Source organism: Trachypithecus francoisi, unplaced genomic scaffold (genome assembly GCF_009764315.1).
Source record: "Trachypithecus francoisi isolate TF-2019V2 unplaced genomic scaffold, Tfra_2.0 Lachesis_group14, whole genome shotgun sequence".
Classification (NCBI taxonomy): Eukaryota; Metazoa; Chordata; class Mammalia; order Primates; family Cercopithecidae; genus Trachypithecus; species Trachypithecus francoisi.
In genome coordinates, this window is record NW_022681459.1 from 61,692,791 (window position 1) to 61,699,832 (window position 7,042).

General features: G+C 47.3%; 1 protein-coding gene across 9 annotated transcripts in view; it reads right to left on the reverse strand.

Annotated features, from left to right (window-relative positions):
- SGSM3 (small G protein signaling modulator 3) overlaps nucleotides 1-4,874 on the reverse strand; it is a 36,778-nt gene extending 31,904 nt beyond the window's left edge. For 4 of the 9 annotated variants that reach the window (XR_004442487.1, XM_033233857.1, XM_033233856.1 and 1 more), the window contains exon 1: nucleotides 4,753-4,845. The gene's annotated coding sequence lies outside the window, so the exon portion shown is untranslated. Of the gene's footprint in view, nucleotides 1-4,261; nucleotides 4,321-4,752 lie in introns of all 9 variants that reach the window. The other 5 variants (XM_033233861.1, XM_033233859.1, XM_033233860.1 and 2 more) reach the window with 3 other exon arrangements.
- Nucleotides 4,875-7,042: the final 2,168 nt, after the last annotated feature.

The window sequence follows — 7,042 nt, forward strand, 5'->3', positions numbered from 1 at the left end:
TATTTTTGTCTTAACTGGAAATTATACCCTTTCCAATTGGGGTGTCAATCTCATTTTTTTTTTTTTTTTTTGAGACATAGTTTTGCTCTTGTCACCCAGGCTGGAGTGCAATGGCACGATCTCGGCTCACTGCAACCTATGCCTCCCAGGTTCAAGTGATTCTCCTGCCTCAGCCTCCTGAGTAGCTGGGATTACAGGCACCCACCACCACACCCAGCTAATTTTTCTATTTTTAGTAGAGGCGGGGTTTTACCATGTTGTCCAGGCTAGTCTCAAACTCCTTACCTCAGGTGATCCGCCCACCTGAGCCTCCCAAAGCACTGGGATTACAAGTGTGAGCCACCGTGATCGGCCTATCAATCTAATTTCTAATGTTACTCTTGTTGATAAAGCTGTTTAATTATTCCAAAGAAGTTAACCTCCCAAAACAATTTATATCATTAGTAAAGAGAAAAACAAATACAAAACACGTATCATACTTAGAAAAAGCATAAATGTTTACAACTGCAAAAGAGGCATGGTAGAAGAGACAGTTAACAGTGCCTACTGAAAAGAAGTGAATGTATCTCTCCCCATGTATAAATGGTGAGCATAAATTAGTAAGCCTAAATTTTCAAAAAGGGGAGGTGATTATATATGATTATATATGTAGCATTCAAACAATGGTGCTGTCAAAAATCAGTTCATAAGCCACACTGAAAACCTAGCCTTTTCAGTCATATGTTACTACTGATAGTACTAGCACCATGTGTTTGAGACAAGGTCTCATTCTCTTCCCCAGACTGGAGTGCAGTGGTACAAACATGGCTCACTGCAACTTCGACCTCCTGAGCTGAGCCCAAGCAATCCTCCTGCCTCAGCCTCCCAAGTAGCTGGGACCACAGGCACACATCACCATGACTGGCAATTTTATTTTTTTGGTCAAGATGGCATCTTGCCATGTTGCCCAGACCGGTCTTGAACTCCTGGGCTCAAGCAATCCTCCTACCTTGGCCTCCCAAAGTGCTGGGATTACAGGCGTAAAGCCACCATGTTGGGCCCCTTTCAACTGATATTTGTTGCTCACCTACCACTGTTCTAGGAGACGGGGTGAGGTGGTGAACAACACAAAACCCCTACTTTCAGAGCTTACAATGCAGGCAAGTATTACAAAGAAGAAACTGTGGTTCAGTTAGCAGGTCTGTCAGACTCTAAAGCCTATACTGTGTCTTTCAACCATGTCATCTCTCAGTGGATACAGCTTTTCCCTAAAAGTATATGCCTAAGCACGCAGTCTTGAGACTACACTCTAGACCAATTTAAGCTTTCTCTCTCTGTTGGCAGTCCAGTGACATCTTCGCAATAAAGTGTTCCTTCCCCAACTCTCAAACCATAAAAACTGCCCTATGGGCCGGGTGCGGTGGCTCACGCCTGTAATCCCAGCACTTTGGGAGGCCGAGTCAAGCAGATCACGAGGTCAGGAGATCGAGACCATCCTGGCTAACACGGTGAAACCCCGTCTCTACTAAAAAATACAAAAAAAAACTAGCTGGGCGAGGTGGTGGGCGCCTGTAGTCCCAGCTACTCGGGAGGCTGAGGCAGGAGAATGGCGTGAACCCGGGAGGCGGAGCTTGCAGTGAGCTGAGATCCAGCCACTGCATTCCAGCCTGGGCGACAGAGCGAGACTCCGTCTCAAAAAAAAAAAAAAAAAAAAAAGAAACCCTGTCTCTACTTAAAAAAATACAAAAAATTAGCCGGGCATGGTGGCGGATGCCTGTAGTTCCAGCTGCTCCAGAAGCTGAGGCAGGAGAATGGAGTAAGTAAACCTGGGAGGCAGAGCTTGCAGTGAGCCGAGATCACACCACTGCACTCCAGCCTGGGTGACAGAGAGAGACTCCATCTCAGAAAAAAAAAAAAAAGAAAAGAAAAAAACCCCGCCCTATCAGGCCAGGTGTCACGCCTGTAATCCCAGCACTCTGGAAGGCCAAGGCAGGCGGATCACAAGGTCAAGAGATGAAAACCATCCTGGCCAACATGGTGAAACCTCGTCTCTACTAAAAATACAAAAATTAGCTGGGTGTGGTGGCACGCACCTGCAGTCCCAGCTACTCGGGAGGCTGAGGCAGGAGAACTGCTTGAATTTGGGAGGTGGAGGCTGCAGTGAGCGAGATTGCCCCACTGCATGCTAGCCTGGTGATAGAGCGAGACTCTCTCAAAAAAAAAAAAACAAAAAAAAAACCGGCCGGGCACAGTGGCTCAAGCCTGTAATCCCAGCACTTTGGGAGGCCGAGACGGGTGGATCGCAAGGTCAGGAGATCGAGACCAACCTAGCTAACACGGCGAAACCCCGTCTCTACTAAAAAATACAAAAAACTAGCCAGGCGAGTTGGTGGGCGCCTGTAGTCCCAGCTACTTGGGAGGCTGAGGCAGGAGAATGGCGTAAACCGGGAGGCGGAGCTTGCAGTGAGCTGAGATCCGGCCACTGCACTCCAGCCCGGGCGACAGAGCGAGACTCTGTCTCAAAAAAAAAAAAAAAAAAAAAAAAAAGAATGAAATACTTGAACACAGTTGTTGATAAGGTAGTACAGCAGTTAGAGGAGTTCAGAGTCAGGTAGACTTAAATTCTGTGTTTGGAAAGGCAGAAGGCATTCAATAAATGGTTTCAATGATTATTACTACAGGTAGGAGCCTGCACTCTGGTGTTCTAACCCCTCCCACATATCCTGTGCTCCAGTCTAGATTCCCTAAGTCTGTGTATAATATGTGATGGCAAAGAAACAGGATCTTTTTTTCTTCTGTAACACTCATTGTGCTAGTCCCATTTCCTTGTGACAGTCTGCATGACCTCATGAATGGCTGCTGTGGAAAATTACTGACGTCACCAGCTGAATAACAGGCTATCTGGAGAGTAAGCAGATGAAACTGATGTTAAATTATCCAATGTACAAGATTTTGGGCTCCTGCCAAAACCTTCATTGAGAACTAAGAGAAAAACTGAAAACACATAGAGCTTTTTTTAAGCTTCTGAGCCAGCAGGCTGTTCCTACATCCACTCTAGGGACAGAAAGATGGCTGTAAAATAAAAGAGATGATTATCTCCTCACTTCCCTTCTCAATATTTCACCCTGTCAGGTTCATTTCTGTGAGGTTCTACCCCAGTTCACTTTTCTATCAACCTGGTATGTTTCCAAATTCACGAGGTATGCGTTTTTATATTGAAGCAATTGTTTGTTTACAGCCTTTTAATGTTCCGGTCATGGGTTATGTTCACCTGTTACCCACATCTGATCAACAGACACCTCATCCTCTCCCCTCCCTCCCAGACCACAAACCTCCACGCTTAAAAAGGGACAGGGAGAAGAACTAAAGCTCAGGCTACTGTGATAATTAGGGATGAAAAAGCTGCATTCACTTAGGATTATCAAAAGCCAGGACAAATTAATCCGGCCTGGCGCAGTGGCTCACGCCTGCAGTCCCAGCACTTTGGAAGGCCCGAGGCGGGTGGATTACCTGTGGTCAGGAGTTCGAGACCAGCATGGCCAACATGGCGAACCCCCCCCCGCCAACCCGCTTCTCTACTAAAAATACAAAAATTAGCCGGGCGTGGTGGCGGGCACCTGTAGTCCCAGCTACTCGGGAGGCTGAGGCAGGAGAATCCCTTGAACCCGGGAGGTGGCGCTTGCAGTGAGCCGAGGTCGCGCCACTGCACTCCAGCCTGGGCAACAAGAGTGAAACTCCGTATTAAATTTAAAAAAAAGAAAAGAAAAAAAAGAATTACAAATTAATCACCAAGAAGATAAATATGTAGAACAAAGATGTAATTCAGTTGTTTAGAGTGCAGAGAGAATTGGAACTAAAAGAGATGAGCAAGAAAAGTGGGAAGTGTATGTACTTACAAACCTAATCACAAACCTGTCACAAAAACTACGAGTAAACGAGTCGAAGTTGAAAAATGCAGTTTTTGTGAAGCAGAGTCTGACTGGACTTGAATTTACTAAGAAAGAAGAAGAAGGGTGTGGAATATTCCAGGATATCTCTATCCCACCACAGAACAAAAAAAGCCATCAACCCACCCCAACTGGGCTGCGCGAGACTGGAAGATACGCTAGTCACCCAGTCACTCAAAACCTTTGAAACATCTTTATTTTTCTCTCCGAATAAAAAAGAGCCTAGATCAGTAAACTAAGTATGAGAATAATTTTCAAAATTCCAATCCTAACCACACCGGGTGATTCTGGCTAACGTATGCCTCAGTTTCCCCCGTGCTAAAATGCAAACACACCTGTGTTCCGAGTCTCGGCCTGGATCCGAGCCCGGGTTCTGCACCTGGATTATTTGAATCTCAAAGGGAAAGCCACAAGTTAAACCTGAGGAGGAGTCTGCAGCTGTCCCCGTGCCGGAGCCAGCCAGGCTTTTTTAAAAAACCCCCCGCATCAGGCGCGGTTTCTGTAAAACCGCTCCCGGCTGCCAGCGCGGTGGATTCCGGTTCCCGCCCTGAACACCTGAGGTGGCCTCGGCCGTCTAGGGTCGGCCGGTCCCGGGTACGCAGCCGACCTCTCCGCCCCTCCGCGTCCCCGGCCCCCATTCCACCCGCGACGCGAGTAAGGTCGGCCCGGCGGCTCTCCGGCCCGAGGCGGTGCTTCTCTCTCGTGGGCGCCTTCGGCCCGTACGTCCCTCAGTCAGACAGTCCGACCACAAACGCCCCGCAACCCCAGCCTGAGGGGAACTTGTGGACGCCGTTCAGTCTCCGCTGACTCCTGTCCCCGCACTCACCTGCCCCACAGGCCACCTCAGCGCCAATCCGGGTCAGGTTAGCAGCTTCCCCGCTCGCACCCAGTCAGCGCTCAGCGGCGCCTCAGCGCACGCGTGGCGGGGCGGAGCACAGGCGGCCGCGGGTCATGCTGGGGGCTGTAGTCATTCCCGCCCACTTGGCGGGACGCGGCCAGGAGCTTTGCGTCCGCGTCTCCAAGGCAGGCAGGCACAGCGATGCTTTTGCCGTCTCAGCAACCCTCACATCCACCCAGGCTTCATCATACCTTTCTAGGGACTCCTAACCCTTGTGCTTCCACTAAAGCTATGTTTACAAACATCAGGCTCTCCTGGTTCTTAAATGAAACTGAGCACCAGCCAGGGAAAGAGGGCATTAAGTGTCCAGGTGTCTGACTTCAGCTGAGCAGACATTTCATCAGTTGCCCCATGTTCTGCCCAGAACCTGACACCTGGGTAGTTTTGATGCTGGAGTCTGCGTGAGTTTAAACCAATCTTAAAGAAAATACAACAGCCTGGGTTAACATAGTGAGACCCTGTCTTTATAAAAAACAACAAAAAATTAGCCAGGTGTGGGTTGTGTGTGTCATAGTCCCAGCTACTCAAGAGGCTGAGATGAGAGCATCACTTGAGCCAGGAAATCGAGGCTGCAGTGAGCTGTGGTCACACCACTGCACTCCAGCCTGGGCGACAGAGCGAGATCTTGTCTTTTAATATATATATTTTTATATATATATAATCTACATTATATATATATATAAAAATGTACATTTAACATGTTTTCCAGTGAACATGCAGACCACCCAATACATCAAATTAAAATGCTACATGGGAAAATCAGATTACAGAGTTGCATACAAGTGTGTAAATACAAAAACAAAGGAGAACGGAAAAGGAAAGAAGACAGAGATGCACCAACAAATCCACCCATTCAAATAGTCCAGGAAGAAACTAGGTCAAATCGCCAATCACTGGAGATCATTAGTCTAACAGAATTGTTAGGACAGGAAGAAGACTGTTACCTTATTTCCTTATTTTCTATGAGGAAATGTATTAACTAAAATCCATGGTATCCTATATCCCCAACATCTGTTATGTAATATAAATTCTCACACTAGATAAACTGATAGTAGTTGCTGCCTCTAAGTTGCCCATACCAGAGAAGGAAGTAGACAGAATATCTGGTCAGAGTCCAATGACTTAATTTCCTTGTTTCAGACTTATCATTTCATGCTTTTTTTTTTTTTTTTGAGACTGAGTCTCGCTCCATTGCTCAGGCTGGAGTGCAGTGGCATGATCTTGGCTCACTGCAACTTCTGACTCCTAGGTTCAAGCAATCCTCCTGTCTCAGCCTCCCAAGTAGCTGGGACTACAGGTGCCTGCCACCATGCCCAGCTAATTGTTTGTATTTTTAGTAGAGATGGAGTTTCACCTTCTTGGTCAGGTTGGTCTTGAACTCCTGACCTCAGGTGATCCACCTGCCTCGGCCTCCCAAAGTGCTGGGATTACAGGCGTGAGCCACCACCGCACCGGGCCCTTTTCAAGATTTTTAAAGAGATGAATAGAGTAACTCTGTCTGGCAGCTGAGCAAATGGCTCTACGCTATCCCCACTTGCTTGCTATACTAGCCTATATTCAGAATTTGGTTTTCAGAATTGCCTTCTATTGTTTTTCCCAGTAGGTTGAGCTCTTCTCTTAGGTTGGCTTTAAGTGACAAGTTCTCGCTATGTCACCAGCCTGGACTGAACTCCTGGGCTCAAGTGACCCTATTGCCTCAGTTTCCCAAGTAGCTGGGACTGCAAGTGCGGATCATCTCAACCTGCTTTTCTGGCTACTTTTAGATAAAACTGGAACTGATTCAGCCTCTTCCCCCTCACAACATTCCTAACTAGCAGTCTTCCAGCTTCTGCCTGACCTGGGGGATTGAGGGTGAATTGCTAATCTCAGTGGTTCCAATGTCTGGCCCCAAGCCAATCTCAGAGCCTTAATGGGTATTGATCTCAGTGTCTCTTGGGGCAACACACAATCAAGTCACTCTTCCTCCACACGGCAATATTTGAAGTGCTGACAAGTTTTCTCCTGTATAGGATAAAGAGCCCTAACATGCCTCCACCACAAGATCTTTTTGGAGGTTCACTCTCCAGTTCATCTGTTTCTCAGACTGGGTATCCAAAATTGAACGCAATGCCAAGAGTGTGGAGCAGTAAGCCTCTGGTGGCTTTTTGGGCACTGGACAACCATTAACACCTCCTAAAACAGTCTTCTCTCAGTTCTGGTGCATACTGAGTTTAAGGTT